General features: G+C 44.8%; 1 protein-coding gene and 1 non-coding gene across 5 annotated transcripts in view; both read right to left on the bottom strand.

The window, feature by feature from the left end:
• Positions 1–3,929, bottom strand: part of zbtb46 (zinc finger and BTB domain containing 46) — a 64,785-nt gene extending 60,856 nt beyond the window's left edge. For 3 of the 4 annotated variants that reach the window (XM_058052475.2, XM_058052474.2, XM_078796541.1), the window contains exon 1: positions 3,659–3,929. The gene's annotated coding sequence lies outside the window, so the exon portion shown is untranslated. Of the gene's footprint in view, positions 1–3,509 lie in introns of all 4 variants that reach the window. The other variant, XM_058052472.2, reaches the window with a different exon arrangement.
• Positions 3,930–16,152: 12,223 nt separating this feature from the next.
• On the bottom strand, positions 16,153–16,256 carry LOC144901811 (U6 spliceosomal RNA). The gene has a single exon (XR_013629918.1). It is a non-coding gene; the product is annotated as a U6 spliceosomal RNA (small nuclear RNA).
• Positions 16,257–17,835: the final 1,579 nt, after the last annotated feature.

The raw sequence follows: 17,835 nt of genomic DNA, 5'->3' as shown, positions 1-17,835 counted from the left end.
GACCCTTGTGAGAAATAAATGAATGAATGAATGAATGAATTTGGATGCACATGCACCTCCATTTTCTAATCTACTCACCGCTCCTCACCTTGCCCTCCCAACTACAAAAAGAGCTTATGCTAAGTAAGCCCAAACACAATGACAGCCAATCAATGTCCACTTCGGGGTGTGATTGACAGGATATCCAACACGATATAAAAAGTAACACACTAGATATGACTAAATTAATCAATTGCTAAGACACTTATTTGACTAATCATAATGCATGCTCACAAACTGCTATGAATTATTAAGATGGATGCAAGGAGACTCGTGGTGTGTGTTTTTGTGTCATGTGGGGGACGTCCATGGTGAGGACAGCTCAAACTCACCTGTTCTTAATTGGGGGGCAAGATGAGAGCGTTACATCGGTGGACAGGGACAACAGCTGCTGCCCCCCCCCCCCCACCCACACACCCCTCCTTACCACTAGGATTAGGAGCACCTGCATTCACAATGTGCTATGGAGGCAGGGCTGGGGGGTGCAGCTAGACCGGACTTTCATGAGAGCTAATACGCTTTCAATAGTGATAATGGTAATATTCACAATGTGTCAAAAAAACAGGAACGTGAGCGCTATAAACCCATGACTGGAGGACAGGGCTGCTAAGAAAGATCATGTATGCCTTGATGGAGCGTTTGACCTCTTTTGTCCATTTCGACGGTCATTAAAGGAGGTGTGGTTACTGTCTACATAAACACACAAACATACTGAGGGTAGTACACAGCGTCCCCGGGGACACGAGCCCACTATAAGCAACCATTGCACACATTTCAGCCTACAACCTGCACGGAGGCACTGAGCACTTCCTACACACCAGCAGGCTCACACATGCGCCAACAACCAGCAAGGGAACAGCAAGGGAACAGCAAGGGAACAGCAAGGGAACAGCAAGGGAACAGCAAGGGAACAGCAAGGGAACAGCAAGGGAATAGCGTCACAAACTTGGCGCAAGGCACCCATCACCCCAAATTGGGAGTTTGTGCTGCGTTCCTTGAGAGCGGTTGATTTGCTTTGGCCTCCACAGGTTGGGTGACGGTGTTCCACATGTGTTCCACATGTGTTCCACATGACCAGAGAAATCAGCGTGTTCCCTCCGTTCCTCGTCTTTGTAAAGAATCGTGAGGTAAAACCCAAACGGAAAGTCTCTGCAATCTCAAATGTGCTGCTAATATTTTTTCCATCTCACAGCTGATGTCGCCCCCGCACGCCTTCTCCGCTCACCTTGGAGCCGGTGTCTTGGTCAGTGTGAGAGCTTTGCCGTGCATACCCACATACACTGATGCCCACCACAGGGAAGCCGTGGCACTGTGGGAGACGGTTCATGCCAGGTAGCAAACGAATCGAAAACTTTTGGAGCCAACAAACTGATAGAAACACACAATCATTGAATGACCGAATGAACGAATTGGGAGGGCTTATCATATCAGGCTGCAAGCCCCAACCGAGCACGAGGGAGGACAAAACAACTGCATAAATCCTGCCAGGTCTTAAGACAATTTGGGAATCACCAGATAGTCTTTTAATCCAACAATCCAGTTAGTCGCTGTCAAACAGCTTGCCACCTGTTTTTGAGTCGCTTACTGAAGGACCAAAGAATTATGTACATTAAGTACTTTGTATTCTGTCCCACTGATATAAGAACACAGCGCGAGCTTTATGCAGAGAGCAGAGGTTCGATTCCCGGCCAGGGTCCCAATACCCAGCCAGAAGATGTCCGTTGCCAACCTGAGGACTGTATAAATGGGAAGGCATCCGGCATTAAAAAAAAAAACAAATCCAGCTCTGCTTCTTCCTACTCCTTTTCAACATGTGTAATTGTGAATTGTGATATGTGATGGACACTGAAGGGAAATCAAAACAACCCAAACTTTCCTACTTTGCTATTTCAATATCACATGAATGAATGAATGACACAAAATGATGCAAACTGCAAATGTCTTGTGAACCAAAGATGTCATCTCTCCATTGTTTGGTTGCAAGAGTACTTCAGGGTTAGCATGGGAGAGCATAACATCATCAGCAACATCAGTTTGCATTGTGTTCAAAAATGAATAACCGGTGCCCATCATATACAGCACAACACCGCTGCACTTCCCCAGTACTGTTTTTATTTGGTAACGAGGTTCTCAGTGGAACAGGTTGGAGTCCCGTGTTGTGCCCATGTTGGATAGATGGATATGCCAGGAAAGGAGTAGGAAGAAGCAGAGTTATGTATTTTCTAATAGGGAATGAAAGGATATTTTCATAGCGGTCAAGTGGTTAGTGTGCAAACCTCACAGCTAGGAGACCAGGGTTCAATTCCACCCTCGGCCATCTCTGTGTTGAGCTTGCATGTTCTCCCCATGAATGTGTGGTATGACTCCCAAAACTGTCTTCCAAAAATATTCTACCGCTTATCCTCACGAGGGTCACAGGGGTGTTGGAGCCTATCCCAGCTTTCTTCGGGCGACATGTGAGATCCTGCCAGTCAATCACAGGGCACATATAGACAAACAACCATTCACACTCACATTCATACTTATTCATACCCTTCTCCCCGTGCATGCGTGGGTTTTCTCCGGGTACTCCGGTTTCCTCCCACATTCCAAAAACATGCTAGGTTAATTAGCCACTCCAAATTGTCCATAGGTATGAATGTGAGTGTGAATGGTTGTTTGTCTATATGTGCCCTGGGATTGGCTGGCCACCAGTCCAGGGTGGAAGACAGCTGGGATAGGCTCCAACAACCCCCGCAACCCTCGTGAGGAAAAGCGGTAGAAAATGAATGAATGAATGAATGAATGAATGAATGAATGAATGAATGAATGAATGGATTGTGTATTAGTTTTGAGAGTAGAACTCATGTCCCTAATGATGGCTGAGATCATAAATGTTTGCAATCACAGCGGAGTATTTCATTGAGAAAAGCCTTGATGTGAGTACTTTCCTGAAGAGAAAGTTGAGGAACACCACTACAACGCACACACACACACACACACACACACACACACATTAGCATAGGTAACATGTGATGATTAGAATGACAACATCTGAACATCTGAAGAGTGAAAATGTCCCTTTTGTGGCTGTCAGCTTTGGTCGGTTGACGCAGCAGATATTTCCAGCTAGAGAAATCCCCCTTTTGGGGGGTTAACCGAGGCTAGACGGAGGAGGTTTCCCCCCCCCCAGGCTGCCGCACGGAGCATCAACACTCCCTCAGCCGGTGGAAAGTGCTCATTTGCGGCGTGTGGACGCGAACATCCAGACTAGCGCACCGTTAGATGACTTGCGAGTGTAGCCTAGCATAAAGGAAGACGTGTTTATTTTTGGAAAGTGTCAAGAACTTTTAAAGCAATGTGTCAGCATAAACAAATACAATTCTAAAGAAGACTTTAGCTTCCGAATATAAATATATAGCTGCTGATTATGACGTGGGAAATAAGATAATAAACCGTACTAATACATTGTTGTACCTGATAAGACATACTGTCTGAGTTGCATTGCGTCCGCCAACCTGTCCAAACAGAAGCCAACAAAAAACTAATTCGGTTCCAAAAGGCAGGCCCACGCAGCGTGGATCGGTGTCCGTGTTTGTTTGTTTTCCAAATGGAGCTTTCCACCAGTCGCCAGACGTACCTGTTACCCCATGGGTTCCTCCAGGGTGGACGGCGGCGTTGCTTCCCTGCGAGTCCAACGTGCAGTGACAGCCCCGGAGACACGACACGGACAACGTGACTGGAGGGGGGGTGGGGGGTCGGGGAGGCGAGCGTGTCCACTTGGAAGTGTGTGTGTGTTTGTGTGTGTGTGTGTGTGTGTGTGTCCTCTCCTCTGCGTGCCTTTTCTGCAAAGTGTAATTCCCGTGTTTTCTCCCACTCCACCAGCAGCAGCCCCGTTGTCACCCTCTCTCTCCCTCCCCCCCCTCTCTCTCTCTCTCTCTCTCTCTACCTCCCCTCCTTTTTCCGTGTCTTGCTTTCATCAGCCTCCCCCTCCTCGCTTCTCCTCCCCCTTATACTCCCTCCCACCTTCCCTTATTTCTTCCAAATGACCACACGCGTCAATAACAATATCCTGATAAGAACAATATGTAAGTATGCTTGTATTTTCATGTTGGTAGGGAGGGGGTGACAGTTGGCATCTGTTGCCATGGGGCTCATAATGACCAGGGGCTGAGGGCAACTCACCCCCTCTGGTGGTCACCGTAGGGAAAACACCACTTGATGTGGGGGGGGGGGCACCGGGGTGTTGTGACAGGTTGACACAATTTGCCTGGAAAACACCTTCAGCGGTCATGTGATGTGCATTCATTTATGGGGAGGGATTATGTCATCCACTACAATTTGACTATTAGCTCCTCCCCCATTTTCATTGTGTGTCTCTGCACCTGACGGCTGTCAATCATGTTGGCTGTCAATCATGTTTTATGGACATACACTTGTTGGAACAATACACTCATGCTAACACTGACCACTGAAATATATACTAAGTCATATATACTAAGTCATATATACTAAGTCATATATACTAAGTCATATATACTAAGTCATATATACAAACTAATACATACAAAGTCATATATACTAAGTCATATATACTAAGTCATATATACTAAGTCATATATACAAACTAATACATACAAAGTCATATATACTAAGTCATATATACTAAGTCATATATACTAAGTCATATATACTAAGTCATATATACAAACTAATACATACAAAGTCATATATACTAAGTCATATATACTAAGTCATATATACTAAGTCATATATACAAACTAATACATACAAAGTCATATATACTAAGTCATATATACAAACTAATACATACAAAGTCATATATACTAAGTCATATATACTAAGTCATATATACAAAGTAAGATAACAGGAATGGCTTAGTTTTCCAAGAGTGAGGTGGGCCTGACCTCGGAAGCGCCAGAAGATTTGGGAAAGGTGCATTCTTTCATTTTGTACCGCTTACAAACCGTTATGCAACTCCAAAAACATGCTAGGTTAATTGGCCACTCCAAATTGTCCATAGGTATGAATGTGAGTGTGAATGGTTGTTTGTCTATATGTGCCCTGTGATTGGCTGGCCACCAGTCCAGGGTGGAAGCCAGCTGGGATAGGCTCCAGCTCGCCATTACCGGCCACCACGAGCCAGTTGGGAGGCAGTTTGAGCCACTGCATGCCAGTAGGCACCTTATTGGCCACACTAGGCACCACAGCAAATTGCATTGGCGTGAACTAGCACCAATCGGCGCGGCCCAGTGGATTAATAGTATAAGAAAGATCACATGGTTATACCAGAGCAATATGCCTTATTGGATCAGACTTCCATGTGTGCTTCATAAAAAGATAACTTATTAAACCATGAAAGGATGAATGCAAGGGTAAATAATGACAGATGCTGTGTTTGAAACCAACAACACGACCATGACCGTCCGCAAAGAGGAAGTGCAGATGCTGCTTTCTGAGGACTGAAGTAATAATAATCAGGAAGTTGGCACAAATGTATGTACAGAAAGTGATGTGTTGCACGGCCCAGCAGGGTGTCGAACACGGCCTCTGTATCAGTCTGTTGGCGTGGTGTGTGTCGGGCCATGTGGATTAAGGCTGCAGGTCCGTAATACCCACTTTGCTCTTCTTCCTCGGCGTGCGTGGTGGTCTGCTAACACAATCCCTGCCTCAAACAAGCTGCTTTAAGCAAAGCTGTGCACTCGCACGTCAATATGGCCTTCAAATCTGCCTGACACGACACGCGTGACCCCGCCCCTCCAGACCCCACCCATCCCCACCTTGTTTTGTGCCTTTAGGGTTCATTAGGGCCACTTACACATGTAGCAGTCCTATAGACCCTTACTGCAGTGGGGTGGGTGTGGGGCAAACGGTCGTGTTTGTGGAGCCATCATTTCCTTCCATCAGCTGCATCCTTGAGGCCAGCTCATTAGGAACAGTAAACCCAGGCGTCCTTTACACAGAGATCTTGGAAAACCGCTGCACCAAAACAGAAGGCATTCATATCACCATTTACCATTTAGCATACCATTTACACTGAACCCAGCTGGGTATGATGGCATTGGACAATTGCTCCCAACATGCCCCGTTGTGTTGAGTGGAAGTCCGGGTTGGTTTTTAAACTTCACCAGAAAGTTGCTGAGTCAGCTTTATTTGCCCCAATTCTGTGTCAGCCCCATTTATACAGACTCGACATACAGTAGTATCAAAAAGTTGGGGCACCACTGGGAGCATGTACAGATTGAACAATATCGGCCCTGGGATTGACCCCTGGGGAACACCACTGGCCATTTGGTCAGAGACGCAGTTTCCAATTCCAACCAAGTTCTTTCTGTCCTCCAGATAGGACGTGAATCATTTTAGAGCAATACCAAAAATTCCCACCCAGTTTTCTTAATTCCATGAGTGCTAGCGCTCCTCTTTTGTTTGGTGTCAGTAATTTATGCTAGCCCACCGCCTCTCACCCACATCAAACAATGTGATCATTTCTCTGGAAACAAATTCCAATCATGAGTCAGTATTGATTTTCAGATTTGATGTTGTTGAGAGCTACTTTTACATTTATTGTGAAGGCCGGAAGTGTGTAGGCATACTACTTTGAGATAGTAGCCCACCAAGGCTTGCTGGGAACATACTGTACTAGCGAGCTAGCTAGCGGGACAAGATGCTACACTGTGCAAAAAGGCGTGGCTCGAGGGAACAGCGTACGAGGCAAGCTCAAGCAGATACCATGGTCTGCTCATTTCATTCATAACATTTGCTAAACATCCACCAAGAAGGTGTCTGCAGAGCTGGACCATGTGATGACTGTGAATAGCATGAATTGCTTCTATTGCTGCTGGGGGGGGGGGGGGGGGGGTAAAAAGTGTTTGCCCCCTTCCTGATTGCTTGTTTATATGAATGCTGGTCAAACTTAAATGTTTCACATCATCAAACAAATGTAAATATGAGTCATTGACAACAACTGGCGCGGTGTGTGCAGGCCACACCCCAAACTGTCCAAAGCGAGAACGTCCTCCAAGCATGGAAGACGGAACCGGTGTCTGCAAACAACTGGTTTGAAATAGCCAATCAGCAGCAGAGGCGCTAACTTGTTCTGCATTCTCAAAGGCCTATGAAAGCAGAAACACAAAGAGAAGCAAAAGTCAAGGTCAGACAAAGGGCGGAACAAAGAAGGGAAATCATGAAGCGTAACGTGACGCGTCGTCAGTTGCCAGCAAGGCCTTCAGAAGCCCTGAACTACATGAACTAAATTCTTCTATTTGTTCCATGAAATTCTAATCATTTATTCCAACACTCAATTCCTTTTGTTTGCTATCATGTTTCTTGGCTGTTTCCAGTAGTGTTTTTTTGTCCAATCAGATTCCAGATCTATGTGTTGCCATATCAGATTAATGGAACCTTCCCAGGGCCTTCAGAATCAGGTGTGCTGGTCCCGGTCACATACGCACTTTTAGAAATACGGCCGTTTTCTTTCCAGACTTCAGATTCACCTCTCATGGCCGCCCAATCCGGGCCACAGTGATGTCAGCACTTATCTATCCTCTGATTGGCTGATCAGAGCAAAGCTGCTCTACAAGCTAAGGTACGCCTACAATGGCGGGCTGAGGAGATGTTTATATCTCTGCTGAGTAAATGTACGTACGTATTGATATTTTTGTCATGTTGTTACATATACAGTATGTTGATTGATTGTCTAAGCCAGGGGTGGGCAAACTACGGCCCGGGGGACACATCCGGCCCAGCCCATTGTTTTATCAATCAGCTGTTTTATCAATTTTGTTATTTGATGTGGTCTGTTGTTTACAAAGTGCTCCTGAAAAAAGGACACAAGCACATAATAATAATAATAATAATAATAATAATAATAATAATAATAATAATAATAATAATAATAATAATAATAATAATAATAATAATAATAATAATAATACATTTAATTTATAACACACTTTCCATCCAATAAATGATCTCACAGTGCACATATAGCAGATTGCATGACACTTTTTCAGATACAATAATTGCAGGTGGACTGTTACGTGTAAAATAAATAGTCTGGCCCCCCCGTCAATTTGGTTATATCAATGCGGCCCACAAGTCAAGCAGTTTGCCCACCCCTGGTCTAAGCCCTTAAAGGGATAGTTGGGATTTTTGACATTAAGAGCGTATATGACATTTGACATAGACAAATGTAAAACTTAAGTGAATTCCACTGTACTCATTTTGAATCCAAATAATTAAGATGTAATCAGTGACACGATCTAAAAAGTAAAAATAAGGTTCCCGTGTGACGCTTCTCTTTTCAACTGTTTATAAATGAGTACTTTTTGAAGTCTAGCGATGAGCTGCACCCCCCCTGCTGAGGAACACAGCGGTGTAATTGAGGAAGAAAAAAAACAGCACAAAAATCTGCCACTGACACAAAAATATCCAGGACCCTTTCACTATCAATTTACTGTGGGGAACAGCTGTATGGCGTCTGTGCCATCCCATCCTTGCTTCTATTGAAAGCGGAGCCTGCGGCTGAAAGAACACTATCTCTTCCAGGTGCAGGCGGGGGCTGTGTGGGGGGGGGCACTTCACAAAGGAATATTTGGCAAAAGGTGTGAGACAACATGATGTGTGAAGGTGTAGCTTAGCCACACTAAAATCAGCGCTGGTCGTCTCTCCGAGAGAAAGAGCAACTTGGTGACTGTTATTGATAATAAGGAAGGAAGGTAAGGAAGTAAGGAAAGTAACCGGGTGATGTTGGGGGGGCGGGGGGAGTCAAATGCAAGCAGAAGCCGTGTGAATGGAGGTTATTGGATTTGAAAGGATTTATGGAATCATATGGAGGATAAAAGGAATACATTTGCTCTTGTTGCCCACACATTTTCCTTGTGTTTGAAAGCGACATTGACGAGGCCAAGACGGGATGTCCTCCTTTCACCCTTTGGACTTTCAGCCTTAAGATGCTGCTGAGCTGACCTGGCGGTCTCATATTTAGTTGTGCTAGTGACATGAACGTGATCGATAGGATGTTAAAGTTGATGCTTCCGTGTTTATCCTTTATGAGTTCCGTCCATCCAACTAGTCGACTTCCTCCATTGGAAGTAGTAGGAGTAAAATTGAAAAAAGAGAGGGCGAGAGAAAGCGAGAGGAGCACAAAACGACCTTCTCTTCCCCGAAGCAAGAACGTCTTCTTATTGTGGAGGTCACCGTCTCGGTGCAGCCCCACGCTCGGAACACAACTCTGCTTGTTTTAATGATGCTCTGAGCTCAGGGAGAAGGAAGGGAACGAAAGATAGGATGAGGAGGAGGAGGAGGAGGAGGATTGGCTATTTTGTTTCTACGACTCCGTTCACCCTCACCCCCTCGGCTGGCTTCCCTCCCCCTCTTGTGTGCAGAAAGTGCACCTCTCTTTCCACATCCATCTTGAAAGGTTCCTCTAAGCCGTGTAACCTCTCAGCAATATTCCATATTGTTCCTTCCCTCAGCCCACACTCCAACCTGGGCTGCTCTGCCATAATACCACCTCTCATCGCTGCTCCGCTACATTTACTCTCTCATTTGGTTGCCGCCGTCCCCTTCCCGACCCTATCAAACCTCCCTGTCCCTTTAATGTGCCGCTGTTTAATTTGACCCCCGCTATAGAGCAGCAATCCCATTCCACACCACAGCAAACGACGACATGAACAATCCAGTAAATATGTACACCACCTCCGAAAATACATATTACATAATCCATCTCCAATCCCTTCCTCCTCTTCCCTGCTTCCTGCCCAAGCCGTCCTCTTATCCTTCTCTTATCTCCACAGGCCCCGCCTCTCGGGGGTCTTTCATTTTTGTCATGTAATCACCTTGGAGATTGGGGACCCGTGGCAGAGCCGTGGTGGCAGAGCCGTGGCGGCAGAGCCGTGGCGGCAGAGCCGTGGCGGCAGAGCCGTGGCGGCAGAGCCGTGGCGGCAGAGCCGTGGCGGCAGAGCCGTGGCGGCAGAGCCGTGGTGGCAGAGCCGTGCGGAGGGGAATGTAAGCCGAGGTGGGGGGGTTCAGATATGGAGGTGGGTCTGGGGGTTATGACGGCTCGTCATGCTCAGGCTGGGCTAATGTGAGGGGACAGCCTTGGCTGTGCCTCTGCCGCACCGTGCCAGGCCGAGCAGGACGGAGAGAATAGCTCCCACCCGCACTGACTGCATTTGGAGGTGCGTGGGGCCCCGATGTCGCACCCTGGAGGTGTTTAAGCTGCTTACTCGCAACCAACAAGGGAGCCAGATGATGCAATCCCAGGCAGTGGGGATGGCGGGGAGAAAGGGAAAAGGATTCCGATGAAAGGATGACAGAAGACGGGAGAAAGGGACAGAGTTGGAGGATGACGGGGGCGGAGGTCACGGATGTAAGAGGTTCAAATGTGGAAGCTTCTCGGTTTGACTGACTTTAGGAAGCCATGTTTTATGTGGGAAGGTTGGGTCGTTTCTACCGTCATCTGTTGGGGTTGGACAACCTGATTGGTCCACACTTTGACATGGGGAGGCTGCCATTGGAAGGTCGAGTTTCATGGTTGGGCATGTTGTGTGTAGGCGAGATCTCAGAGCCGTGGGATTCCCCCCGGGTACTCCGGTTTTCTCCCCCATTCCAAAAACATGCTAGGTTAATTGGCCACTCCAAATTGTCCATAGGTATGAATGTGAGTGTGAATGGTTGTTTGTCTATATGTGCCCTGGGATTGGCTGGCCACCAGTCCAGGGTGGAAGACAGCTGGGATAGGCTCCAGCACCCCCGCGACCCTCGTGAGGAAAAAGTGGTAGAAAATGAATGAATGAATATTTTGACTTTTAGATTTGAATGAATAAATGAATGAATGTCTGGAAAAAAACTGGGAGATCACCCCTGGGTGAACGGGACGAGGGGGTGGCCCGGGGCCCGAGGGGAGCCATAACGGGGGATCGGGGTGGAAAAAAAGAAAAAAACAAAAAACAAATTGTCCATAGGTATGAATGTGAGTGTGAATGGTTGTTTGTCTACAGTATATGTGCCCTGGGATTGGCTGGCCACCAGTCCAGGGTGTACCCCGCCTCTCGCCCAAAGACAGCTGGGATAGGCTCCAGCATACTTGCGACCCTATTATTAGAACCTTCTAGACATGAACTAACACCCCTATAGTCACCTTTACTCTCATATTAACCAATATAGCAGATATGACAAGCCTCACATGTTTATGTAGTATATATTTATTACAATGAGTTTATTTGCTTGAGTGCATATGTGTTGGCTATGAATGGGTCATATGAGACGACTGTACACATATCCTGTAAACATCACTCATATGTCCACTCATATATATCCACACGTCATGTCAACAGCTGGGTTATAAGGTCATGATGACACAGAGTAGCGTGGGTGGGGGCAGGCAGGGAGCAATATTGGGTGGACACTAGTTAGGCCTTAATCAGGATTGCTGAGGCCACATTCACACCGGAAGTCAATTCCAATGTTTTGGTTCATACGTGACCTGTATGTCATGTGATCCTCTAATGTCAACAGGATCATTCACGTTTTCTTTAAATGCGACCGAAGCCTCCTTTGTCATTTGTGTCGTCTCAAAACCTTTTCCCTGATGACGCATGCTGGTCCACTGGTTCTGGTTGGACCCCCTATGAACCCTCTTTTCTGTTTAGTGTGTGTGTGTGTGTGTGTGTGCGTGCGTGTGGTGGACCAGCAGACAAACAGTGAAGCTTACAGTAAATGGAGACATTTGTGAAAGCAGCAGACAGACACAAATCCACAGATGAAAGAGGTCGGAGCGTTACGGCACACTGGGGAGCATCAGGAGGCGAGAGAGCGCATCGGAGACAGAGAGGATGGGAGGGAAGGTGAATACAAACCCAGATCAATACGCCATCCAGGAAGCGCTTCACGCCAGCGGAGAAACAGATGAGAATAGAGAGAAGAAGGAAGTGGGTTGACTGCAGGAGAGAGTTGTGACGGAGGAGGAACCAGAGGAACCAGCAAGGACGAGCAGCAGAGCATGAAGTCACACTCGTGACCCCCAATGACCTCTCATGGATGGGCCAGGGAGCGAAGAGCAGGGGGGGATCATGGGGGAGGTCATCATGGGGGAGAATACTGATTTGACCAATAACAGCGGGGGATGGGATGCAGTGTGATGACGAGGGTCAGAAGGGGGGGGGGTCAACTTAGCATCCAAGGACACTTTTAGGTCAGCCTTTTCTCCTCCAATCACATCCCACTCACCTGTGTGTCATACGTTTTATAGACGGGGGTGCTGGAGCCTATCCCAGCTGTCTTCCACCCCGGACTGGTGGCCAGCCAATCCCAGGACACATATAGACAAACAACCATTCACACTCACATTCATACCTATGGACAATTTGGAGTGGCCAATTAACCTAGCATGTTTTTGGAATGGGGGAGGAAACCGGAGTTCCCGGAAATGGCAGAGGGTGGAATCGAACTCGTGCCACCTAGCTGTGAGGCCTGCATGCTAACCACTTTTTGCTGTGCAGCTTAGTTGGAAAATTAATCTTTAAAAAAGCAACACCAGAAATGAGAAAAAATGCTGTAAATTTAAAAGAATAAAGTCAAAATATTAGAAAATATTTGGATTCTAACAATAATATAATAATATAATAATAATATAATATACAAATATTTTTATTTTTATTTTTATTTTTATTTTTATTTTTATTTTTATTTTTATTTTTATTTTTATTTTTATTTTTATTTTTATTTTTATTTTTATTTTTATTTTTATTTTTATTTTTATTTTTATTTTTATTTTTATTTTTATTTATTTTTTTATTTATTTTTTTATTTTTATTTTTATTTTTATTTTTATTTTTATTTTTATTTTTATTTTTATTTTTATTTTTATTTTTATTTTTATTTTTATTTTTATTTTTATTTTTATTTTTATTTTTATTTTTATTTTTATTTTTATTTTTATTTTTATTTTTGTCACATACCGAAGTATGAAATGATATGACATATGTTACATTTGTTCACTTCCTGCTTTCCTAATATAGTTTAATTAATTTTTTTTTTGTTTGTTTTTTTGTTTTTTGTCACGTACCAAAGTATGTGGTGTCATAAGGTTAAGATGCTAAATTTGACCTGCTTGGTCACCTGTGTAGTGCTAAGCTATCATGGCTAGCACAGTTGGCTAGGCTAGCCGAGGCTACCTGTATAAAATGTTTAAGAAACGATTTTTGAGCAAGGGAGGATGTGATCTGGAAGTCAGCCGCTAAAGCTACTTTCTTTTAATATGATAATATGTAATATGACAGCAATTTAGGTGATTGTAGTATCCAACAAATACAATAAATTGTACAGTAAATATAAAAACTAGACACATACATTTTGAACCCTGCTATCTGTCTGACGAAATAGACGATGTTGAACACAAGTCCACCACCTGCACGGCGATAAGTGGAAGAAGTGAAGATGTTATTGTTTTATGGTCAGCAGCAACATTCCTTCTCCTGTTGCTCCTCGCATGCCTCCATCCTTTCTCCCACACTCTCCTTTTCTTTTCATTGTCCTCCACGCTCCCTTGCTTCTGCACACATAACGTAGATAAACACACATGCACTCACACACTCCCTTTCCTTCAGCCTCCTCACAGTCCAGATGGTCTATCTGCCCCCACACTGGTTCACTCCCCCACATTCACTCACTCCGTGCACTCCTCCCTTCTTCTATACTTTCCCCTACGGGAACGCAACTCCCTTTGGAGGAATAAAGCTCGTCACCCCCACCCCGTATCCCCCGCCACACACACACATGCAATGGTGACCGGCACCGCGTTCACCTCCACGATACGCCCCCCCCCCCAGACTCCCAGATTGGACCAAATGGCGATAGGAGAATCTTTCTAATATTTTGGCCCTCACGTGTTTCTAGGAATGGTGGTGGTGCAACCGTGGGGTTCAAACTGTGACATATCTACACACGCAGACACACACCCGCTTTCTAATGAGCTGCTGGAGAACGGGGTGGGGGGTGGGGGGGCACAGTGATGGTTGTCTATTGTTATTCTGTGTGGACATGAGTGTGATCATTGGCCGGGCAATAAAACAGTAACAGAAGGTGTGTGTGTGTGTGTGTGTTTATTAGTCGTTATGCAATTGTAGGAAGGTGCGGGCGGCGGTGGCGGCCAGGGGAGATGGGTGTGGTCAACGGTTGTCGTGCTCACAGGAAGCAGCGGGGTCAGGAAATGGGGAAGTGAACCACCCCCACACTGTTCCAGGGCTGTGGCAGTGCAACGCTTTCTCTTCTCCTCAGGGATGGAACAAACCCACCTCAGCTCCGGCCGCGCCATTTTTAACAACTCACACACACACGCACACGCACACGCACACGCACACGCACACACACACACACACACACAGGTTGGAGATGCAACCAATCATTGCTCATGTTAGCAGTCAACACATTCTTAATGATGAACGGAAGTGATGTATTTCATAAACTTGCTGACTTGACTGGACAAAAGACTGCACGTTGGTCAAGTGGTTAGCACGCAGGCCTCACAGCAAAGAGACCCGGGTTCAATTCCACTCTCAGCCATCTCTGTGTGGAGTTTGCATGTTCTCCCCATGCATGCGTGGGTTTTCTCCGGGTACTCCGGTTTCCTCCCACATTCCAAAAACATGCTAGGCTAATTGGCCACTCCAAATTGTCCATAGGTATGAATGTGAGTGTGAATGGTTGTTTGTCTATATGTGCCCTGGGATTGGCTGGCTGGACCTCACCTGTCACCCGAAGACAGCTGGGATAGGCTCCAACACCCCCGCAACCCTCGTGAGGATAAGCGGTAGAATGTTTTTGGAAGAGAGTTTTGGGAGTAATACTACACATGCAAACTCCACACAGATATGGCCAAGGGTGAAATTGAACTACGGTCTCCTAGCTGTGGGGCCTGCGTGCTAACCACTCGTCCGCTGTGCAGCCCTTATAAAATACCACATTATTATCATTATTCTAATAATTACTTTGCCCTTGTATTTATTCATATCTGAATGAGCGTGTTTATTGTTAATATTTACTACTTCCTAAACCATCTCAGCAATTTTTTGGAAGGATACACAAGTGGCTTCTGTATATTTGAACCAAAATGGATTAATATTTCCTGTAACAAGACCAGATGAACCTCCACCTGATGATTAATTAACCACGGTTAATTGGTGCCAAACCCGGCTGTAATAAGTGAATGTAAAATACTACCATCATAAGTAGAATGTTTCTTCTGCCTTGGATTACATTTTAGTTTACTTTGTTAGTTCATTTAGGCATTTTTATGGTTTTATTATGTATTTTTTTGTAAAACCGTGATATCATGAGGGAGCGATATTCCGAGTGCGATATAGCAAGGGACGTTTGTTTTGTAAATGTGTGTTACATGAACCCAGGGGGGTTTAACGTGCACCACTCCCATTCACACCATTCCTTGCAAGTAGCGTGACCTCAAACGCTTGGAAATGAGACACACGCATTGTGCACAAACACACACACACACACCTCCATCCATGTTTCTAATAGTCCTTAGTAATTATCTTTGGATATTAGTGTCAAACACAAAGAGGAAAAAAGCACATTTCCATCCATATAATACATAAGACAGAACAAGACCCCCTCCACTGCTGCCACGTCGTCACGTTACCTTGGCGACCGGCTTTAATCTGTCCATAGAGAGCTGGATCCAATCTGACCTGTGACCCCATGAATAGAAAAGTCACAGGGGTCACACACTCCTCTTGTCCCCGCTCCCCTCCCCAGAGAATATAGCATTTATCATCATCGTCATCATCATCATCATCATATTGTGTGATAGCTATGCTGCTTCTTGGATGAAAGGAAAACAGAAATGTTCTGTATGCAATATTACTACTTACCACATTATATAAGATTTGACTGTATATTGTGTGAGTAATTTAGATAATGCTTAAAACCAGTATTTTATACTTATCGGTTGTTTAGTCTATATAATAGATCAAATAATGGCAGACATATTGATAGAAAGGCGAATATACCCTGTTGCTGGTCCATGTGCGCATTGCTCCACCTACTGGTTACAAAGATACTTCAGTACCTCGTTGGTGAACGAACCCTCGTAAGCATAAAAAGGGACGAGTCACGAATGTGTGTGACATCCTCGCGCTGAGGGACGTACCAAGCTTCTCTGCTTTACTCCAACTTTAGGATATGCGGTACAGAACCGCCGTACACGACGGGGAAAATGGCAATATAAATAGCCTGTCCTTTGTTAAGGTATCTACAGTCATGGTGGAAGCTAAAAGATCCCTTAAAATATCCATAGACTGCAGTCATCTGTATATGCAGCTACTTATAGAGGAATTGTTTGTATGAAACCAGATCCAATAGTGTTTAGAAAGAAATTCAAAATGCAGTCTGTGGGAGATCAGGGCTGATGGGTAATGTATGCAAATAATAGTGACGTCAGATCACTGACATTGGCTTAAATGGGCTCCGCCTCTTACCAGGACCGCCATTGACGGCGATGTTTGCATGTCCCTCCCCCATTAGGCTGACCCTGGTCACGTGATCGTGTCGCCTATGTGTCTATCGTTGAACAGTTCTTATTATTAACAGTACTTAGTAAGTACTTTTTACTTTCTTAACTGAAAATCCATTTTTTGGGCTCCAGAAGAGACAGTTTTCACCTTAAAGGCATGAGGCTTCACCGGTGAGTTTGTAACTGAACCTGGCCTGCATTGATGACGTCACGACAGATAGTTTCTAATTGGTCAAAAGGAGAGCTTAAAACTATCACCTGCTCCTCTAAAAACACATATTTTGTGTTGGTATATTGTCTGCTTACGCCAGATTCTGTTTACTCACTCACAGTAGGGACTATAAAACAATTAATTGGGCCTTTGACATCATCAAGCTAGCATAGCAAATTGACACAAACCGTTGTCCCACATTGAGCTTCAAATTTTGCTGCTTCACTTTATCATGGCTTTTCCAAATGTATTAATAAATTATTGTTCTTTTGTGGGTGATCATGGCCTATTATGGGTCAAATAAATACGGAAATGTGATGTATTTTTGGCCTAAATGATTTTCAAGTATAACTAACTAAAATAGAAGACATTCAGAAAATGCATTCAGACAAGTTCATATGTAGTATTCTACACTGACCACCAGGTGTCAGTAATAGAACCTCCAGTGCTAACATTGAGATCAGGTCTGAGCTATTCCGATATGTAATGTTGGGTAATACAAGTGTAAAGGTTATATGCTTATTTCATCTCTGGGGGGGGCTCTAATAGTTTAATAAATCGTATTTAGAAAGTCATACATCGGTTTTTTTATACTCACCTTCATGGAAATGGACTTAATCACAGGTCGAGTCTGAAACTAGCTTCCTATTTGACATTGTTTACAGCAAGCATACATACTGTATATGATGGCAGCTGTAAGTCTTCCTACTCACCTTCCATGGAGACCTGGTACACCATCCATCCAGGAGGCCATCTGACTCCACAGCAGACTTGGTGACCAATGTGAAGACATCGAGAACAAAAAAAGATAAAAAGTCACAAGAAACCACCACAGAGATCAAGATCTTGCTCTGTACTAACAGTTTGTCCTGCTCGCACGTGTACACACACACACACACACACACACACCTCCTTCCTGTTGGTTTTCCACTGTCACTCAAGGGACTGATGTAAAGAAGATGCATTGACATTTCAATACATCTGTGAACTCCATGTTCTTGTTTGAGGTGAGGGAATCTGATAGAAGACTTTTAAAAACGCACAGCACATTTTC

This window comes from Doryrhamphus excisus, linkage group LG15 (assembly GCF_037039965.1).
Source record: "Doryrhamphus excisus strain RoL-2023G ecotype Guam linkage group LG15, RoL_Dexc_Guam_v1.1, whole genome shotgun sequence".
Classification (NCBI taxonomy): Eukaryota; Metazoa; Chordata; class Actinopteri; order Syngnathiformes; family Syngnathidae; genus Doryrhamphus; species Doryrhamphus excisus.
The sequence above is the reverse complement of the archived record's forward strand: the minus strand, read 5'-3'. Positions and strand labels throughout refer to the sequence as shown.